Source organism: Aythya fuligula, chromosome 5 (assembly GCF_009819795.1).
Source record: "Aythya fuligula isolate bAytFul2 chromosome 5, bAytFul2.pri, whole genome shotgun sequence".
NCBI lineage: Eukaryota > Metazoa > Chordata > Aves > Anseriformes > Anatidae > Aythya > Aythya fuligula.
The window spans coordinates 43388719-43401336 of NC_045563.1; the positions used below are offsets into that span (position 1 = coordinate 43388719).

Sequence of the window (12618 nt, forward strand, 5' to 3'; positions counted from 1 at the left end):
CTTTTTGAAATTACATGTCTAGAAACACTTTCATATAACCACTAACAAAGTTTTAACTTTCAGAATATGCCTGTGTTATTCACTGAAAAAATAAAAGCCCTGCTGACAAAGAGGGCTTTTTACATGTACAGATATGTACATGTACATATTTTTAAACATGTACAGATATGTACATGTTTCATATTAAATGGAGACTTTCTTATTAACAAAAGAAAGCTTCTGTAATGTCAGGTTATTCTCTCACTTTGACAGAACACTGATGTTATGAAGGTAATTTTCAGGCAGTACATAAAACTGTGTACTAAAAAAAAGAATGGGCTCCAAATATTTTGGATTATTACCATTACAATTATTACCGTTATATACCGGTAATACAATTATTACCGTTATCCTGAAAGACCAACTACTCTGCAGAGAACTTTACAATATTATGTTCTTAATTGTTATGCTATTATTATATTATATTAATATCTTATTACATTAATACATTATATTATATTATTATATTACATTATTATATTACATTATATTATACTATTTTACATTAATATATCTAATAATATATTATAATATATTATTGTTATAATATATTATAACAATATAATATATTATAATGATATAATAAATTATATGTTTTATCATTACATAAATATATAATATAATATAAATAATATTTTATTATATCATTATATTATATGCTATCATTATATATTTATTATTCATATTGTTATGCTATTAAGTCTCAGACTAACTTGTCATCATCAATTTAAGCATTCCTAGTATCACCAAAACACAGACACTGAAACTACAACAGTTTTGACAAGTCTATTTCATCAAGTCTGTTAATGACTCGGCTATTAATGGCTAGTGTTCCTTGTTCTGGGCTCAGGAGCAGATCTGTCAGTCAGCACAGCTGGAAATGAGAACAAGAAGCCATTGCAACTCACAGAGGCAAGGTTCGGCTTTCAGAAAGAGGCAAATGATTTACCAATCATTTTGAGTTCCAAGTTCAAAAGGGCTTGAACTATTAGCAAAGGCAAGATCCTGCTGTTTCAAGCAACAGGGTTTCACGTAACGGGAACTGTCGCCTAGCACCACCCCTGTCACAGCATAAGCAAACATCAACTACATGATCAATAATACCATGCAACTATGCAAAGCAGACACTCCCTTGCTACACACTTCCATTTGGAATGCCTTCAAAATAATATATCCCACTGAATTCCCACAGGTACTCTTAACCCAGTCTTTTGCTATGAGAACTGCTGACATTCACAACTTAAAAAACAAATATAATATGCCGATATACATTATTCCACTTCAAACATTTCTTAAACCATCGCAAGTAATTGCTCTGTCTAGAACTTCACTGGGCTAAGAGACAGGAGATTATGTTCTTTTTAATGTTCCCTTTTGGCAATCAATGCCAAAAAATCTAAGTTTTCAGAGTTCCACCACAGTCAGCAGAGTTATGGCAGTTCATACAAGACAAAGATTTGATCTCTGATCTCCACCTTAATATCTGGTTTAAAAATGAAACTTAACAGGACTCCAATGCATAACAGAAATTAAAACTTCCTAAAAACTAGACATATATAGATTTAGAATCACTCAGTTTATTTTAGTTTATTTTTTCTGCTCAGAGATAAGGATAGTTGGATAAGAAAAAGTTGGATGTAATATACTTCCTAGTATGTCAACATTCTAAATTTTACATTCAGGAAAATTCTTAAATACTGGTAAGGTTTTTTTTTGTTGTTGTCGTTTTTTTTTTCTGTTTTTTTTTTTGTTTTGTTTTGTTTTGTTTTGTTTTTGTTTTGTTTTTGTTTTTTGTTTTTTGTTTTGTTTTGTTTTCCCTTTTCCTACCTACTATTGTTTTTATGCCAACGTTTTAGATTAAAAATAAAAAGCGGAATTATGAATGCTAACCATTGAGAGGTATTTGACTGTATTTGACTGTAGTGGTGACAATGAAGAGGGAGATAAATGTTCAGAATTTAATTTTGAGCTCTTAAGCAAAAGTCCACTACTTGCTAGCTGCAACTCGTATAAGGTGGTTGCAAATTTTTATATCATCAAGCAAAAGCGAAAATGGCACAACCTGAATCTAAAGCGACAGGAAACTGAGTCACTAAATATAAGGTTGATTACATGCTCGACTTCTGCATATGGGCTATCTAGATTGGAAACAATCTGAGCTTGGTGTTCCAGCAGAAAGAGAAGGTAGCAGAGGAAGGTCTGCAAAAAGAAGAATTGATCTCAGGAAGAAATGGACCTGGAAAGAAGAGCGTGAGTATTCTGCCTAGAAGTAAAATTCTGGAAGTAGGGCAAGATCAGGAAGATGGAGGCCATCTTCCTGATGTCCATGCATTCTGGATGGTGATGCCCAAGACTGACAGCTGCAAGCAGTGGTACAGCAGGAACCAACACAACTTTATGCCCAGTCTTCCCAGGCCAGCAGCTACCTGCCTGCTGGGAGGGGCAGTAGGGAGCTAATGAACAGAAGCCTGGGAGGAGAGCCAGTGAGCAAGCCTGGGAGACATCCAAGTGAGGCAAAAGCTCTCATCTCCTTGGCTATTAAACAAACACTGGTAGCCAGATTCACTATGGGTTGCTGTGTACACGGTCTCACCCATGACTTGAGATATAAGCAATATATCCTAAGAGCTAGTAAACCATTTGGAATCATTTGTCCAATGCTAGCTCAGACTTATATGGAAAGTTTTAATAAAAAAAAATAACATTTATGAGTCAACATGCTTTATTCATCTTTACATTCTCAATTTTAAAAGTTCAATTTTAACATGCTTTTGTTTATTTGAAAATTATTCCACACTTTTAAACCTACAAACTCTACAGCACAGTAGGGTTAACATTTGAAATCTCAGCATTGGATCCTTTCTTTATGAATTTACCCATTTTTCACCCAAGTGGAAAAATATCTTAGCTCATGCATTCAGGCCATGTTAATCATAAAATTATACTACAGAGGTATTAATTTAGCACAGGAAATCAAAATGAAATAATGCACGAGTTTACTGAAGCTATTGATGCAGTGCTCAAAATGAACTCTGGCTACTGGCAAAAAGAAACAGCTGCAAATTAAAAACAAAACAAAACAAAAAACAGCCTCTTGCTCCTTTTGTATGCTTGGATTGATTTAATTTAATATCATGAAGTAATTACTATGAGTCTTTTACATCTTCATTTCCTCTGACTTGCAAAAGTGAACTTTTTTTGAAAGGCTTATGAAAAAAAAATCAAGTGATGGATTACATAGCTGCTGTCAGGACTATATATCTCAAAAAGAAGAGGTCTCCCAAAGGAATTAGTAGCACTTGTGTAATTCCTTCAAATTTGCTTCATAAAAGGTTAAGAGAATACTTGTTATACAGTGAATAAATGCTGATGGCTAAAAGTATAAATATCAGGAATCAAAAATAAAATCTTATGCTGAACTCTCCACGGAAACTCTGTGTACATTAAACTATTTTAAACTCACTTTAATGGGAACAATCTGCAAAAGTTTAGTTATCTACAAAAACTACCCTAAGAATTCATAAATATATATCATTATATAAAGAATATACTATTTTATTTTTTTGCAGAGTATCATCAGATGTCCATGAGTCCTTATGGGATGCACCTATGATTAGGGAGTTGGCAGATATCATTGCAAGGCCACTTCTGATAATCTTTGAACTCTCACGGACACTGAGAGAAATGCCAAAAAAAATGGAGGAAACCAAATGTCACTCCTATCTTCAACAAGGGCAAGAAGGAGGACTCAGCAAACTACTGGCCAGTCAGCCTCACCTTGACTCCCGATGGAGAAGTTAATCCTGTAAATCAGTTCCAGGCACATAAATGACAAGAAAGTCATGAGAAGTCAACATGGATTCACCAAGGGGAAGTCATGCCAACAAGATAAACTTCTGCAATGAAATGACTGGCTTGGTAGACAAAGAAAGGACAGTTGTCTAATTCAACTTCAGTAAGGCTTTCAACACTGTTTCCCATAATTTGCTCATAGAGAAGTTGTTGATGTCTACTGAATGAGTAGACAGTGTGGTAGATTGAAAACTGGCTGAACAGATGGGTCAAGAGGATGGCGATCAGGTGTATGATGCCTAGTTACAGACCACTAACTAGCAGTGTACCCTAGGAGTCAATATGCTCTAATGTCTGCCTGACTAACAGTCTTTCAAAGACCCGAGACCACCAGAGACAAGGAACCAAAGCATGACTGTAATTAACCATTGTGTTTTTTCATCCTTACTTTAATCTTTTCTAGGATAAGACTAAAAAAGGAAGAACCAAACTGAACCATGCTAAGTAAATAGACAATTTGCAAACAAAATATTCAAGATGACATAACCTGGAAAACAAATAAATGAAGTATTGCTATAAATTGTAGTTTTTGTTGTTGTTTCTTTCTTTTTTTTTTTTTTTTTTTTTTTTTTAACAGTTTACTACAATTCAAGAATGATTCAGATAATGGAAACATCTGCAGTACCTGGCCAGGAGATCTGGAGGTCAAAAACATAAGCACGATGTTTAGAACATAAGCAAAACATAAGCAAAACATTCAGTGCACCATCACTGCACTGAAAATTAAAGTGTTGCTACTGTCTTACTGGGCTTACCCAGGATTTCACCCATGCACAAAATTAAATGGGATTGAAATAAGCATTGGGAAATGGTGATAACAGTATTCCTCATTTGATGTTCTGTGTGTAGTCTCTGAGAGATCAACCTAAAAAGAACTATGGTAAGAGAGAAGAACTGACAAAAGAGAAAAAACACTGTAGGCATGAAAGAGCCTTACATATAAGGAGAGATTAAAAGACTGGATTTGTGTCATTTGGACAGGAAATGATTAAGAGTGTACCGGACTCAAGAAGAGGGGAAAGCCAAAACCAACAAAACTAGGAAACAAAAAACCCATGTAGTGTCATAGAAAAACCTTTTGCACCAACAAAACAAACTGAGGTGACTCTTCATGTCCTAAGAGACAGGAAAGCTCTCTAACCATCTCTTAGGCAGCAAGTCACACACTTAAGCAGGTTAACAGAAACATTCTTGAGGCCTCTTTTAGAGTGAGATAGATTTCACAGTCAGAATGACTCCAAGCTTGAGTCACACTACCATCCAGGTATAAAAACCAGCAGTTCACAACCTGTGGCAGAATCTCTTCCTCAGTTTCTGCTTCCAGTTGTTATATTCCTCAAGGGAAAAAAGGGTTGCTTGTTTGTGCTCAGATCTGCTTTAGCTACAAACCTCAGGTAGTTCCTGAAAGAAGTCAAAAAACTACCACAAAAGGCTGCAAATATAATTCACTGGAAATAAATATTAGATTGTGTATTCCCATTTGCCCTCTCAAAATATAAAACCAGCAGTCAGCCAAGGAAACTAAATTCAGTGAGTTAAGTAATGATAATGGAAGATGTATTTTTTACATAAGCTATATTTAACTTGAAACCTACTAGAGCAATGAACTATTGAGACCATGAATTCAGAAACTGAAAAAGTAGAAATATTCTCCAAACAGTACTTTTTTCCTGACATACCCAAGCAGCTCAAAATGCCCTGTTGACAGGTTAACAACACAGCTCTTCTGATGGGCATGTTATTCCAAGTGGATTACCTTTTTTAAAAAAAAAATATTATTAGACTCCCTTAGAATCATTTACAGCTAGTCTCCCTTCAAGATTTGCAACTATTGATTAAAAATACACTGATATAAATGTTTGGTCAAGCATCTACTGGCCAAAGTAATTGTTAAACAAATGTATCAAATAATAATAAAAAAATATGATTAATGATTTTTTTGTTGTTGTTCTGAGCATAAAATTGTGTTTTTCCCAACTACATATTTTAGCTAGTGGAAATTAAGTGAAAATAAATAAATATGTATATATTGGAAATGTGCTCAAAAAAATTAGAGATAGGGATGTGAAATAGAAGTATTCTTTACAAGCCTTTGCTTAAAAAACACTTGGGTGTTTTCATTAAACAGCACACAAATAAGCTGAAAATTTATCATCTCTCAAAACCTGACATTTAAAGGTGTACAATGTAGGATGTCTGATATATTAGCTAGCAGTAGAACATCAACCTCTCATAAACAGGTACTGTCTTGAGAGAAGGATTTGTGTGTAGTTGTAGTTTCTTGCAAGGAAAATTTATCTTCTCTACCAACAGTGTTTTTTCTAAAATTTAATTTTTGATGAACACAAAAATGCATTGTTTATGATTACCAACTAATCAAGCTCTAAAATGACATCTAAAAGCTTAACGTATATAAGAAACTAGTAATTCAAAAAGGTTCCTTAAAAATGTAATGTTCATTTTCTTCCTGTGAAGAAATGAAGGCACTGCCTGCTTTACTGCAAGAAGTGTTATCAAAATCTCACAACTCTTTTTCTGTTTCTGAAATAATCATTAAATATGAAAAACATACAGAAAGACCTAAGGAAGAACAACTAGCACAGCCTGTACGAACACTAGAAGCAAAGCTGACACATTAACTGCTTCCCTATTAGTTTTTGCCTATCACATATTATTTTACTCAGTGTGTTCTATAGAGGATGCAGAAGGTAACTAGTGTAAGGAGATGATGTTGACAGGATATTATTTCTTCATCCTATTTTTACCTACTCCCTCCTGTAGCAGAAAGGAAAGAATGGTACGGCAAGATAGGAGAGGGAATTCAGAAAGATGCAGCTGATACAGAAGTATGAAACTTGAAGTCTGTATCTATTGTAATTGGTATATTGGTAATTCCTCGGATTCTACTTATAAGCCGAGGAAAAGACAATGAAGAAAAACAAACAAAGAAGCAAAAAGTCTTTTAGTTCTAAGAGCTTTAAATAGAGGCATCTGTGTGAAATTCATGACTCAAGAATGATGTACACTAGTGAACAGTAAGGGACAGAAAATCAGATCTACTTTAACCTAATCAGTAATGAGCCGTACCCACAGTATTAAGAAAAATGATGACAGCTAGAGATCATTGAAAGGGCACAGAGGAAGAATTATAAGAAATGTGACCTTGGACTGGATATTTGTATTTTCCAAAGACACCAGGGCCTTAAAATAGCCATGGAGATAGCAAAAGAACCCTGGCTTTCAATTACAAAGAAAGTCACAAACCACGACCAAGTATGTAACTACTACAAAGTGATGTGCAAAGATGTAACATCATAATATTTATCTCAAGGATTTGGCAGTCAAACTAGTATTACAATCCAGTTATATGTTGATATATGGCATTTACTATAATTGCATAGTTATCCACAGCTTTTATTCATATACAAGACAGTATAAAATATACTGAAACCAAATAAAATGTCAGCAACTAATGATCTGATGGTATATTGTCTATGTGATATTAAACCAGAAATGGCTTCTTAACAAAAGTAGTGGATCAATTCCTGCCTTTGTCAGCTCAGCAAGGGAATGTAAAAGAGCTGCTATTTGATTTTATTGCTTCAGGAATCCTGCCAACTTGAGCATGACTGCTCACAGCAAGCAGATGAAGTACATTCTGCTAATTCTCACAAGATGCTTATGTTTCATCGTCTGCCTTCCAGTGGCTGGCAAAGATCTCTTACATGCCAGTGTAATTTTGCCCCAGTAAAAATAGGCAGACTTTTTACCATCAAATTCATATTAAAACTTCAAAATTGTTTTTTTGCTCTATGTAACACGAAACAACTTGGCAAATTTACACAGCAGTTTTTAATGAACCTTCCTGAAAAAGGTATAGGATAGGACATAAATTATGCTGGCAAGAAGAAAAGTCTGAAGGCATCTAAAATAATAGTTTCCTTGCAGGACTTGAAAAACAGAGATCAAACAGAGTCAGAAGTACAGCAACTGTCACTTGCCAGCTTTTTCTATAGAGGCTGTGCTTCCATTTAAGGGAAATACAGCTCATCTGAAAAAGGTCACAAATACACAGGCAAAGTGGTGTTGGTTGCATCTATAGAGAGCTTGAAATAACTTTGATACATGCATTGCAACCCCCATTTTAGAAACAAGTTTATTCATCTACAATCCACATCTCCTTATATCTTAACTTACATTAATTAATTATTGTAAAAACTTGATACAACATTTTAACTACTTAACAACTCCAGAAAGAAAGGATCTTAAAGTCTGTACCTCTCAATAATTAATATCTTGTAATATCATTAATAAATGGCAGTTGAAATATATAATTGTTAAAGTCTACTCAGAAGAGTAGCAAAATGCTTCAATTAGGAGTAAAGCTTAAAGAACCCAGAAATCAGAGAAAGCTTATTCCATTCCATTCAAATCTAATGTATATTTTACTTTATTTTAGTGTCTGACATTTACATCCTTTATTTTATGGGTGGAACATGAATGATACCTTTCTATTGATCCCTGCTTGTCGCAGGGATGCAGCCCATCAGATCAGGTTGCCCACAGCCTTGTTCAACCTGGTCTTGAACACCTCTGGGGATGGGGCATCCACAGCTTCTCTGGGCAACCTGTTCCAGTGCCTCACCACCCCCTGAGTAAATAATTTCTTCTTAATATCTAATCTCCCCTCTGGTTTAATGGTTTAAAACCATTCCCCCTTGCCCTGTGTAAAAAGTCACTAAAATCACCTTACATGAAACTTACTTCCTTTTCTTGAGCAGACAGGAAGAGTGCATTTTAGAGAAAGAGAGTGCACAAGTTACAGCCTGTGGTTCCTCTTCCTTTCAGTGTTTCTGAATGAATGACTGCTCATTTCCATCCACCTTTGATTATAACTTTGATATAATCATTCCTGGTTTGGTCTGCTTGCTAATTTTCTGGAGTATTTTAGTCAAAAGAAATCCTTCCTACAAATAGAGCTCTACAAAATCCTTTCTACAAAGATTTTGCTCCTTTTTCAGTCTGTGATGTAATTTAACAGATAGGTAAATGGGTTCAGTGAACACATCGGTGGAGATTTCCCCAGCACTTTAAGTAAGGGGCCTTCCTCTTTTGTGCATCAGGAGACTAAACGTACTTTTCTAACACTTTGAAGAAGAAATTGAATATAAAATGCATAGCAAAGAAAACATGAGCATGGCAACTGATACATCACTAATAGAATGGTATTAGTGATAATGGATAGATAATGGATAATAGTGGATTAGTGATTATTGATTAGTTCAATGCACATTCATGAGTGTAGCCTAATAAACTAACTTGGTTGAACAAACAAATTCATGGTTTTAATTCATTTCTGATATGCCCCCCATCTATTTTACAAACACTGTCAGAATCCCATACTGTTAACTGAAATAAAGCATTAGAGCAGATCATATTTTTAAAATACAGAAAACAAAAGGAAGATAACCATATATGAGGTAAAAATAAAACTGTACTTATGAGGACTTCTAATGTTCATAATGTAAAGTTCCTTTTTCTTCCTTTAATGTGTAGGTGACAGTCTGTAACTCAATATACTCTCATAATAATATCTGACATTTCACCTCCAAAATGCTAGAATCTATTCTGGCACTGAACAGCAGTTCGGCTAGCTGATCCTAACAGTCTGTGTTTATCTCCTGTGGGCCAGTCAGCAGACAGACACACACCAGTTGTTCAGTAAGTTACGTGATTCTTACACTCCACTAAAATCCCACTGGATAAAGCACCAATTGAAAATGCAGATCACAGTGTTAATTTTAAATATAAAAGCACAAGAAGTGCTGCATTCTGAGCTGATTAAATCTCACATGTTCCACCAGAAACCTCTAGCTCTTCTACAACCTGTTTCAGTTATATTATATGACATCTGCAGGTACAATTTTCTTCCTAAATTGGATTAAAGTGCTTCAGCTGCACTCTTCTCAACTACAAATTTTTCTAGGTAACTTATCTCTCTCAAGAACCTGTAATATAAGGTCTAAACCAGAATATGATTTTATTTATTATTCCTTAAACTGTTAAGAACGTAAATAGAATATGAAAAAAATAAATAAATAAAAAGAAAAAAAAATCACAGGTTGTCCAGCCCTTATAAAATACCTTGAAATTACATAAATTATTAGTAAAATTAGATAATGCATAGCATTAGGATATGAATTGATTGTATAATACCATAGTATTAGGAGTGATAGTTCAGCTTTTTCTCCACTGGCTAGTATCGACATGTGCAATAAAAAATGAATGCAGTGGATCAGTATAGCTTTTGACATCAGATATCTGCACCTCAGGGGATGTTTACCCACAGTGTGCACAGTTTCCAGCAGCAAAGCTGTGGCAGTAACATTCTATTGCCTCCTTCAGGAATGTTATTCAAAAATAATTGCCAAAATATAACTTGAATTTACTGATCTTTGGAATGTACATTCTGTTTAGGTATGGTATTTCTAGTGTAGGCTAGAAAATACTTTGACGATCAAACATAGGAAGAGGTAGCCAGAGAGGTTGTGTACTCTTTGTGTTTGGAGACATTGAAAACCCAATGAGACAAGCCCTTTCAGCGATCTGCTCTAGTTCATCAAATGTAAACTTAAAATACATTTCATGGATTTCATGTATGTCAAATAGGATCAAGCTTCCTATTCAGAAAGCTTTGAACACAATGCTGCATGCTCTCTCTGCTGCTGAAATTCAGGTTATGGCTTCCCAGAGGCAGAAAATGCTCTCTTTTTGTTTGTTCACAGGGACACACTATGTGCCCCAAAGTGAGTAACAGCAACACTCAAGAGATAGACAAATTCATTGTAGTCCTTGGACATCCCAGACTATAAATATTTTCAACTGGTGACTGTCACATGCTAAAGTGTTCTTGGTAACAGCTTCCTGGGCCTCTCTGAGGTGCTTTCTTTCCCCTAGTTCTCTGATTAACTTTTACTACAGTAATTGTCACCCTATCTTATAAAACTCAAGTTAAGTTCATGCAACACAGAATGTACTGGTATTGAAATACCCATCTAACATACCTGTGCACCAATAACAAATTTTTAAAAAATAAATGAAGATCAAATATTTTCAGACTGAAAAATAAAAGCACTGGAACTGTGAATGAAAAGATCGTTTCTCTTTTTATCAGTAGAATCTCACCATTTTGTTACTACATCTGTAATAGGAAGAATAATGAAAAACAGAATATGAAAGTCATCCATGATTTTGAGAATGCCATGACAAATAATTTCCTATTGAAAATTTTTACCAATTTCTCCAAAACAAACAATTACAGAAGACGTTTCAAAACAGGTTTCCTTTCTTGCACTGAAAATACACTGCCTAAGACTGTTTCTCACTTCCATTCTGCAAAAAGAGTTATTGCTCTCAGGTTTTTTTGGGGGAATATATTAAAGGGAGGGGAAGGGAAAGGAATCAGTGCTTTTTTGTTTGTTCTGTGTTGGTTTTGGCTCTTTTGTTTGTTTGTTTAACTTAATTTCCAAGCCACATCCTAATTTAGGTTACAATTTTAAAAGCTGTGCAGAATATATTAAATCCCAATTTGAAAAAAAAAAAAAAAGTTTAAATATCTGAAAAAAATGTAGTTTATATTTAAATACAACTTGCAAATACTTACATCTAAATATATCTTTTAAATTTACTTGCAATCTATCTAAGTAAATATTGCAATAAATGACTAAGACAAATGACAATTTACAAATCTATAATAGTATGAACTAAATAATAATCTAAATAAGTCATAATCTTAAAAAGATGTAATTTGACATCTTTTCCATGGGGTCTGAGCACATTCCTAATATGGACCATCAAATGTATTGGATAAACACTGTGAGAGCTTTATAGGAATATCATTACTAATGGCATCACTTTTTAATGTACTCTGTACTGGTCCAGCTCTGACGTTATTTTAAAAATAAGTTCTTTTAAAAAAGAATAATTTATCAGCTTTGACAATATGAAATACTATAAATGCATGTGTTTATTTTCTTAAGAACTAGAGAACAATTTTTCTTTGTAAGGTTCAAAGAAGAGTTTTAAATCTTACAGTGGACAGAAGAAAAATGACTAGTTCAATTGCTCAATAAAAATATGGAAACAAAATTTGTATAGTCTTTGGGCTATACAGAATTAAGAAATGAGTATATCTTGACAATGAGTCCTAAGATTCCTCAACCCTGACTTACAAGTAAAAAAAAAAAAAAAAAGGACAAGTCCTCTTAACACCTAACAGCACCCCCAGACTTCCTTTACTTCCCAGTCACATAATTGCTGAATTACTTCAGTTAGAGTAATATGGTTACTTTATGGTTACTTTGCTGGCCAAATCCTTAAATCCATTTGTCATTTTGTTGTCTCCAAAATGTGGCCTTTCACTCATCCTACATCTCTTCTTACAACCCTTCACCTGCTAAACACCTTCAGACTATAGCTTCTGTTCCCTGGCTTTTCACCGTCTTACCGTCTCCTTGTATTTCCTAGGCCCTAAATATTTATCTTTTGTTCTGCTTTTTTCCATGCAATCATTTATATATAGTCCTTTACAAGAAGTATCCAGCACTCCTCTTGGACTGCTAGAAAATAATATATATTTACTATCCCAACTAAAATTAGAATTTTTCTCTTACTTTTCTAAATACGTGTTTGTTTGTTTTTTTTTAAACACATAAGGAATCAAAGCAG

General features: G+C 34.2%; 1 protein-coding gene across 2 annotated transcripts in view; it reads right to left on the bottom strand.

Moving 5' to 3' along the window:
- The window catches only part of PRKD1 (protein kinase D1), a 123305-nt gene that overhangs the window by 44407 nt on the left and 66280 nt on the right, over window positions 1-12618 (bottom strand). The gene's annotated exons all lie outside the window — the stretch shown is intronic.